The 7705-nt window shown below is 32.2% G+C and overlaps 1 protein-coding gene across 1 annotated transcript in view; it reads left to right on the top strand.

Moving 5' to 3' along the window:
• The first annotated feature begins 216 nt into the window (after positions 1-216).
• LOC143067279 (uncharacterized) overlaps positions 217-7705 on the top strand; it is a 31211-nt gene continuing 23722 nt past the window's right edge. The window contains exon 1 of the mRNA XM_076240406.1: positions 217-317. The gene's annotated coding sequence lies outside the window, so the exon portion shown is untranslated. The remainder of the gene's footprint in view (positions 318-7705) is intronic.

Raw genomic sequence — 7705 nt, 5'->3', positions numbered from 1 at the left:
ATTTTAAAAATAATATTATTGTACGGTAAAAAAGGTAGTCTTAGTAATTTCTTTACTGGTTGGGAGATTATGCGATTGAACATCAAAAACTGATGCTAAAGATAAGTTGATCATTATTCAGCTTGCCCAAACGGATTTTCATAATGAAATATGAAAAACACATTAATGTTTATTTATCATTTTTAAATCTACCGGGCTTTTATGTTAAAAATGAGTTATGTACCTTGTATTTTCTGTGGAAAACACCGAAATTATCTGAGATTTAATTACACGATTTGCAACTTTTTGTAGGTTGTCAACTCTTAAACAATATTAATGTAAGTATTATTTTGTGAATAGTAAAGGAAATATTACTATCGATATTTCAATATGCATACTTAAACATGCCTGACACATTTTCTTCCTTATTTTCAACATGCGGAACTATAAAGTTTTATCTAACCTATCTGAACTGATATTCAATTTGTTTCCTGTAGGCTTATTGGAAAAGAGAAAGCAGGAAAGACTACACATTGAATTTATTTATGTAAATTTGTTTTTAAGTGATTTGTTTTATTTTAGATGAAACGACCTAAAAAAACAGAAATTTGTGATAATTACTTTTGTCTCAGAAATACTATTAAATGCCTCATGGTAGCTGATGATGCAATTTATGGCGTTTTGTTTTCATGTTGGATAACAAATCAATTAACCTTAACTATTAGTAATTAAAGTCGCCAAAAATAAATGGGTGTTTCGGAAAAAATGTAATTATTGTTTCTGCCTTATCGACACAATAAGGTGCCGATAAGGCAGAAATTTCCAATCTATAAATAATATATAAAAAGCCCAAAGTTAAAAATAAACCAGATAGGGTCAACTAAATGCGAAAGTCTAACATTTTTTATCTAGATGTTTGAATAAAATGAATAAATCGTTTTAATATTTATTACAATTAAAAGATAAAGTCGCATTACATTGATATGTGTTTAAAAAAACAGTGATTTAAAAGGGAAGACTATTGTTTTCTGCTATATCGGCACACTTAGGTGAAAATCCCCATTATTTAAACATCTATAGAAAGTACAAAATTAAAAATATATCAGATAGGGTCAACTGAGTGTAATGACCTTACATACATATATTTAAAAGCATGCAGCGAATGAATAATCTATAAGTCACTGATAGCATGTATTAGCTACGCAGAGCTACGCGTTCAGACTTTTTGACCGACAGCTCTTTGGAAAAAGTACCACTTTATTTCAAATGGTAAAGCAGACGGGTTATACTTTTTTATACGACCGCAAACATTTTAATTTTTTTGGTCGTATATTGCTATCACGTTGGCGTCGTCGTCGTCGTCGTCGTCGTCTGCGTCGTCGTCCGAATACTATTAGTTTTCGCACTCTAACTTTAGTAAAAGTGAATAGAAATAAATGAAATGTTAACACAAGGTTTATGACCACAAAAGGAAGGTTAGGATTGATTTTGGGAGTTTTGGTCCCAACATTTTAGGAATTAGGGGCCAAAAAGGGCCCAAATAAGCATTTTCTTGGTTTTCGCACTATAACTTTAGTTTAAGTGAATAGAAATCTATGAAATTTTGACACAAGGTTTATGACCACAAAAGGAAGGTTGGGATTGATTTTGGGAGTTTTGGTTCTAACAGTTTAGGAATTAAGGGCCAAAAAAGGGCCCAAATAAGCATTATTCTTGGTTTTCGCACAATAACTTTAGTATAAGTAAATAGAAATCAATGAAATTTTAACACAAGGTTTATGACCACAAAAGGAAGGTTGGGATTGATTTTTGGAATTGAGGTCACAACAGTTTATGAATTAGGGGCCAAAAAGGGGCCCAAATAAGCATTATTTTTGGTTTTTGCACCATAACTTTAGTATAAGTAAATAGAAATCTATGAAATTTAAACACAAGGTTTATGACCATAAAAGGAAGGTTGGGTTTGATTTTGGGAGTTTTGGTCCTAACAGTTTAGGAATTAGGGGCCCAAAGGGTCCAAAATTGAACTTTGTGTGATTTCATCAAAAATTGAATAAGTGGGGTTCTTTGATATGCCGAATCTAACTATGTATGTAGATTCTTAATTTTTGGTCCCGTTTTCAAATTGGTCTACATTAAGGTCCAAAGGGTCCAAAATTAAACTTAGTTTGATTTTAACAAAAATTGAATCCTTGGGGTTCTTTGATATGCTGAATTTAAAAATGTACTTAGATTTTTAATTATTGGCCTAGTTTTCAAGTTGGTCCAAATGGGGGTCCAAAATTAAACTTTGTTTGATTTCATCAAAAATTAAATAAATGGGTTCTTTGATATGCCAAATCTAACTGTGTATGTAGATTCTTAATTTTTGGTCCAGTTTTCAAATTGGTCTACATTAAGGTCCAAAGGGTCCAAAATTAAACTAAGTTTGATTTTAACAAAAATTAAATTCTTGGGCTTATTTGATATGCTTTATCTAAATATGTACTTTGATTTTTGATTATGGGCCCAGTTTTCAAGTTGGTCCAAATCAGGATTCCATATCAAGTATTGTGCAATAGCAAGAAATTTTCAATTGCACAGTATTGCACAATAGCAAGAAATATCTAATTGCACAATATTGTGCAATAGCAATTAATTTTCAATTGGAGTTATCTTTCTTTGTATAGAATAGTAGTTGATAATATATGTTGGAAATTTGCCAGACATGACTATGATGACATTTTCTATTTTTATTTGCCAATAACTTTATGTAAATAACTTCATTGTAAATTTGCCAATATAAAATGTTGTCGATGAAGTTTTTTTTTTATTGTTTTATACAATAAACAATGTGTATTCACTTTTACTACCAACCAATCTTTACCATTCAGTGATAACAAGCACTTTATTTTACATTTTAATATTTTATGATGTATTTAAATGAGTAGCTATTGTTGCAAACTCCATTAGAAATTTGAATTGATATCAGTTTTGGAAAAAGGGAAACGGGGATGTGAAAAAAAGGGGGGGTTTAAATTTTTCTCATTTCAGATTTCATAAATAAAAAGAAAATTTCTTCAAACATTTTTTTGAGAGGATTAATATTCATCAGCATAGTGAATTGCTCAAAGGCAAAAAAAAACTTTTAAGTTCATTAGACCACATTCATTCTGTGTCAGAAACCTATATATATGCTGTGTCAACTATTTAATTTTAGATTTAAAAAGTTTGAAGAAGAAATCTTTAATTGATTTGTAAAATATTGACATTTGTTTTGTGTAAAAAAAACAAACATGTAATGTCAAAAATTTGATCACAATCCAAATTCAGAGGGTTCATTCAACCTAGTATGCCAACATTTTGAAATTTAGGTATAAAATTGTATGAAAATATGTTGGCATAGGTTGAATAAAATATAACAGATTAAGTGTTATAAAAACAAAAAATAATTAGAGGCCAATCAAGTTACACCCAGTTTAAAATTGGCGTTAAGTGTACACATGACTATTTTTGTTACTTGTGATAGTCAAAATAAAGGTAACTCTATGTGTTGCTGATCTCTTTTGTATTAGAAATTAACATAATAAAGCAATTGATGATTGAAGGTTGCTTACAATGTAAGGTCCAGTGGCAACTATTTCATGGATGTTCAGGATATACCATTATTATGTGAATATGATACAAAATATGATGAAAATATTTGATGATATTTTTCTAAAATTAAGTAGAATCCCATCAAATGCATGGAAATAATGAATATAGCCCTATTTAAAGTCTGCTTCACATTGAAAAGTGTATTTTTCACAGCTCAGTATTTATGAGATACATTTGTATTACTTATTACAAAAAGAGCTTTATTCTACCTTTCGATTGTATTCTATTGTACAAAAACATTTATTTCATAAATACTGACATCAGAATGAAATCAAATTTAAATTTAGATATATATATATGTCAGATTTAAGGATGTACTTAGGTGAAAATAAAAGAAAAATCAAGAATTTAAAATTTAAGTCAGAAGAGCATTGGTGGAAGAACAAAATAAACTAAAAAATATTGTAAGGCTATGAAACTCCTTTTTGAAATATATAATTTTGTTTAAAAGGCGAGAAAATGCAAATTCAGACTTTTACTTTATATTTGCATTGGTTTCAAATGGGAAAGAAAAAAATCTAGAATCTGCTTAAATCTTAGTAAATGACTTTTTCATGAGCTATTGAAGTCTTATATAAAAAGAAAGTGGATGTTATCGGGCAAAATAGTTTACCCTGCAACATAGGGAAAAAAGCAAGGAGTCCATCCAACAAAATTTTGGAAGTATTTTACCCCAAAAAAAGAGTGTTTTATTGCAATATTTTTTTTTTTTTCATATATCAACATAATTTATAATCAGTCTTTCACTGGTGTTTTATTCAGAAGGAGTAAGTTTTAATGCTTTAAAATACTGACTGTATTTAACAGGTAATTAATAATTCATTGTTATAACAACATCTATTGTATTTTGTTTGTAGGCATAGGTTGAATATATATTTTTCAAATGTTGGCATAGGTTGAAGACACCATTCAGAGCTGTATTACGCTTGAATGTTTTGTCCATACTTGCCTCAACTGTTCAGGGTTCGACCTCTGTGGTCGTATAAAGCTGCGCCCTGCGGAGCACCTGCTTCTAAAATAAAATAAAATATTGTGATCCCGCGTTAGACAAAAAAAAATACTGTGGTCAAGCAGACAAAAAATAGATTTTCCACATACTTTAAAGTGTTAAATTTTGAAGAAAAAAATAATTTGATTGATAACGTCGGAAAACTAAATTGAATGATAAACGCTTCATTTCTGACTCACAAAAAAACACTAAACCCCTTTAGTTAAATTGTTTGATTTATTTCCCCGAGGGTATCACAAGCCCAGTAGTCAGCACTTTTTGTGGTGACATGAATTGTCATTGATATGGTTATATTTATAAATTTACTGTTTACAAATTTTTGAATTTCTTGAGATACTAAGGCTTTTCTACCTCAGGCATAGATTACTTTAGCTGTGTTTGGCTCAACTTTTAAGAGTTTTGGTTCTCAATGGTCTTCGGCTTCGGACTGTATTTGGCCTTTGTAACTTTTTTGGCGAACGTCGCTGGTGGGTCTTTTGTAGACGAAACGCGCGACTGGCGTATATACTAAAAATTTGGTCCTTGTATCTATGATGAGTTTATTTCTAATACGCAATGAATGTTTGCCATCACTTGTTCTTGACCATATTATGTCGTAACATATTTTACTAATGTTACGGGAGTTATAAAACAACAATACCCAAGTACATACATATGGTAAATTTAAAAAGGGGGAAGTCCATTAAAACAAACAAAATACGTTTTAAAGCTAGCTAAGTTTCCCACATGTTTCATAGTTGATAGTTGTTTATAATTTCGATATACATTGTATTGACAAAATTTGGTGTTCAACACAAATATATGTAATAGGTTAATGTGACAATTATTGGGATCCAGCATTCTTACAAGTGTAAACATGCACACATACATCAAAATTGATTAAAAATTTCAAACACGCTAACACATAAATAAAAGAAGACTGTTTGTAGTTTAGCCAAGATGCCAACATTTTTTTTAATTTCATATATAAAACAAATTTGGTATGATTGTCAATGAGACAACTCTTCATTTGAGAAAGTACATATTACAGTATATAATAGTTTACATGAGAACCTTAAAAACTTCACCTTCATACAATATAAGGGTAAACAAAATGAAAACAAAACTAAAACAAAACTGTCTGCGTCCAAATATAAGTGCTTCAGAAGATATGATTAAATATTTTTTTTTACTAATTATGAAAATATCTGTATCTATCATCTGTGACTTTTATTATTAGTTTTACACCTGTGGCGAAAGACGTAGAGTTGAGACGTAAGGCTTCTATTTCCAAATATATAGAGTAAGACTTAAGGGGTAACTTCAGTAAAAAAATCTCCAATTGACTTTAATGATAATCCATGTCTTGAATTAAACGTATTCCTGATATACCTTTGGAAGTTATAAGCTTTCATATATCAATCATGTAAGTACAAATGTAGCCCTACCTTTTGCAAATATATAAACATCTGGTCATGCAGCATTTTTGGTCATTTACATTTCATTGCCCTGTTTACAAACAATGCAGATTCCTTTTCTGACTCCATCACAATTAAATCCTGCAGTAAAAAAAATAGTACATTCAGGATTCATTTTTTAGCTCATCTGACCCGAAGGGCCAAGTGAGCTTTTCTCATCACTTGGCGTCCGTCGTCCGTCGTCGTCCGTCGTCATCCTCGTCGTTAACGTTTTACATTTTGAACTTCTTCTAGAGAACCACTGAATGGAATAAAACAAAACATGGCATGAATGTTGCTTATGAGGTGCTGACCAAGTTTTGCTACTTTGTAGCCGATCCATTATCCAAGATGGCCGCCAGCAGGGGACTTAGTTTAACATAGGACCCTATGGGAAATGCATACACATGACTTCTTTGAAAGTACCACTGAATGGAATGAAACCAAACATGGCATGAATGATCCTTATAAGGTGCTGACCAAGTGTTGTTACTTTGTAGCCGATCCATCATCCAAGATGGCCGCCAGTGGGGGACTTAGTTTAACATAGGACCCTATGGGAAATATATACAAATCTCTTTTTTTAGAGAACCACTGAATGGAATGAAACCAAACATGGCATGAATGTTCCTTATAAGGTGTTGACCAAGTGTTGTTACTTTGTAGCCGATCCATATACAAGATGGCTGGCAGCGGGGGACTTAGTTTAACATAGGACCCTATTGGAAATATATCCAAATGTCTTCTTTTAGAGAACCACTGAATGGAATGAAACCAAACATGGCATGAGTGTTCCTTATGAGATACTGACCAGGTGTTGTTACTTTGTAGCCGATCCATCATCCAAGATGGCCGCCAGCAGGGGACTTAGTTTAACATAGGACCCTATGGGAAATATATCCAAATGTCTTCTTTTAGAGAACCACTGAATGGAATGGAACCAAACATGGCATGAATGTTCCTTATGAGGTGCTGACCAAGTGTTGTTTCTTTGTAGCCGATCCATCATCCAAGATGGCTGCCAGTGGGGGACTTAGATTAACATAGGACCCTATGGGAAATGCATACAAATGACTTCTTTGAGAGAACCACTGAATGGAATGAAACCAAACATGGCATGAATGTTCCTTATGAGGTGCTGACCAAGTGTTCTTACTTTATAGCCGATCCATCATCCAAGATGGCCGCCAGTGGTGGACTTAGTTTAACATAGGACCCTATGGGAAATATATACAAGTGTCTTTTTTAGAGAACCACTGAATGGAATGAAACCAAACATTGCATGAATGTTCCTTATAAGGTGTTGACCAAGTGTTGTTACTTTGTAGCCGATCCATTATTCAAGATGGCCGCCAGTTGGGGACTTAGTTTAACATAGGACCCTATGGGAAATATATCCAAATGTCTTCTTTTAGAGAACCACTGAATGGAATGAAACCAAACATGGCATTAATGTTCCTTATAAGGTTCTAAACAAATGTTGTTACTTTGTAGCCGATCCATCAACCAAGATGGCTGCCAGCGGGGGACTAAGTTTAACATAGGACCCTATGGGAAATATATCCAAATGTCTTCTTTTAGAGAACCACTGAATGGAATGAAACCAAACATGGCATGAATGTTCCTTATGAGAAGCTGACCATGT

Source organism: Mytilus galloprovincialis, chromosome 3 (assembly GCF_965363235.1).
Source record: "Mytilus galloprovincialis chromosome 3, xbMytGall1.hap1.1, whole genome shotgun sequence".
NCBI classification, from domain to species: domain Eukaryota; kingdom Metazoa; phylum Mollusca; class Bivalvia; order Mytilida; family Mytilidae; genus Mytilus; species Mytilus galloprovincialis.
The sequence above is the reverse complement of the archived record's forward strand: the minus strand, read 5'-3'. Positions and strand labels throughout refer to the sequence as shown.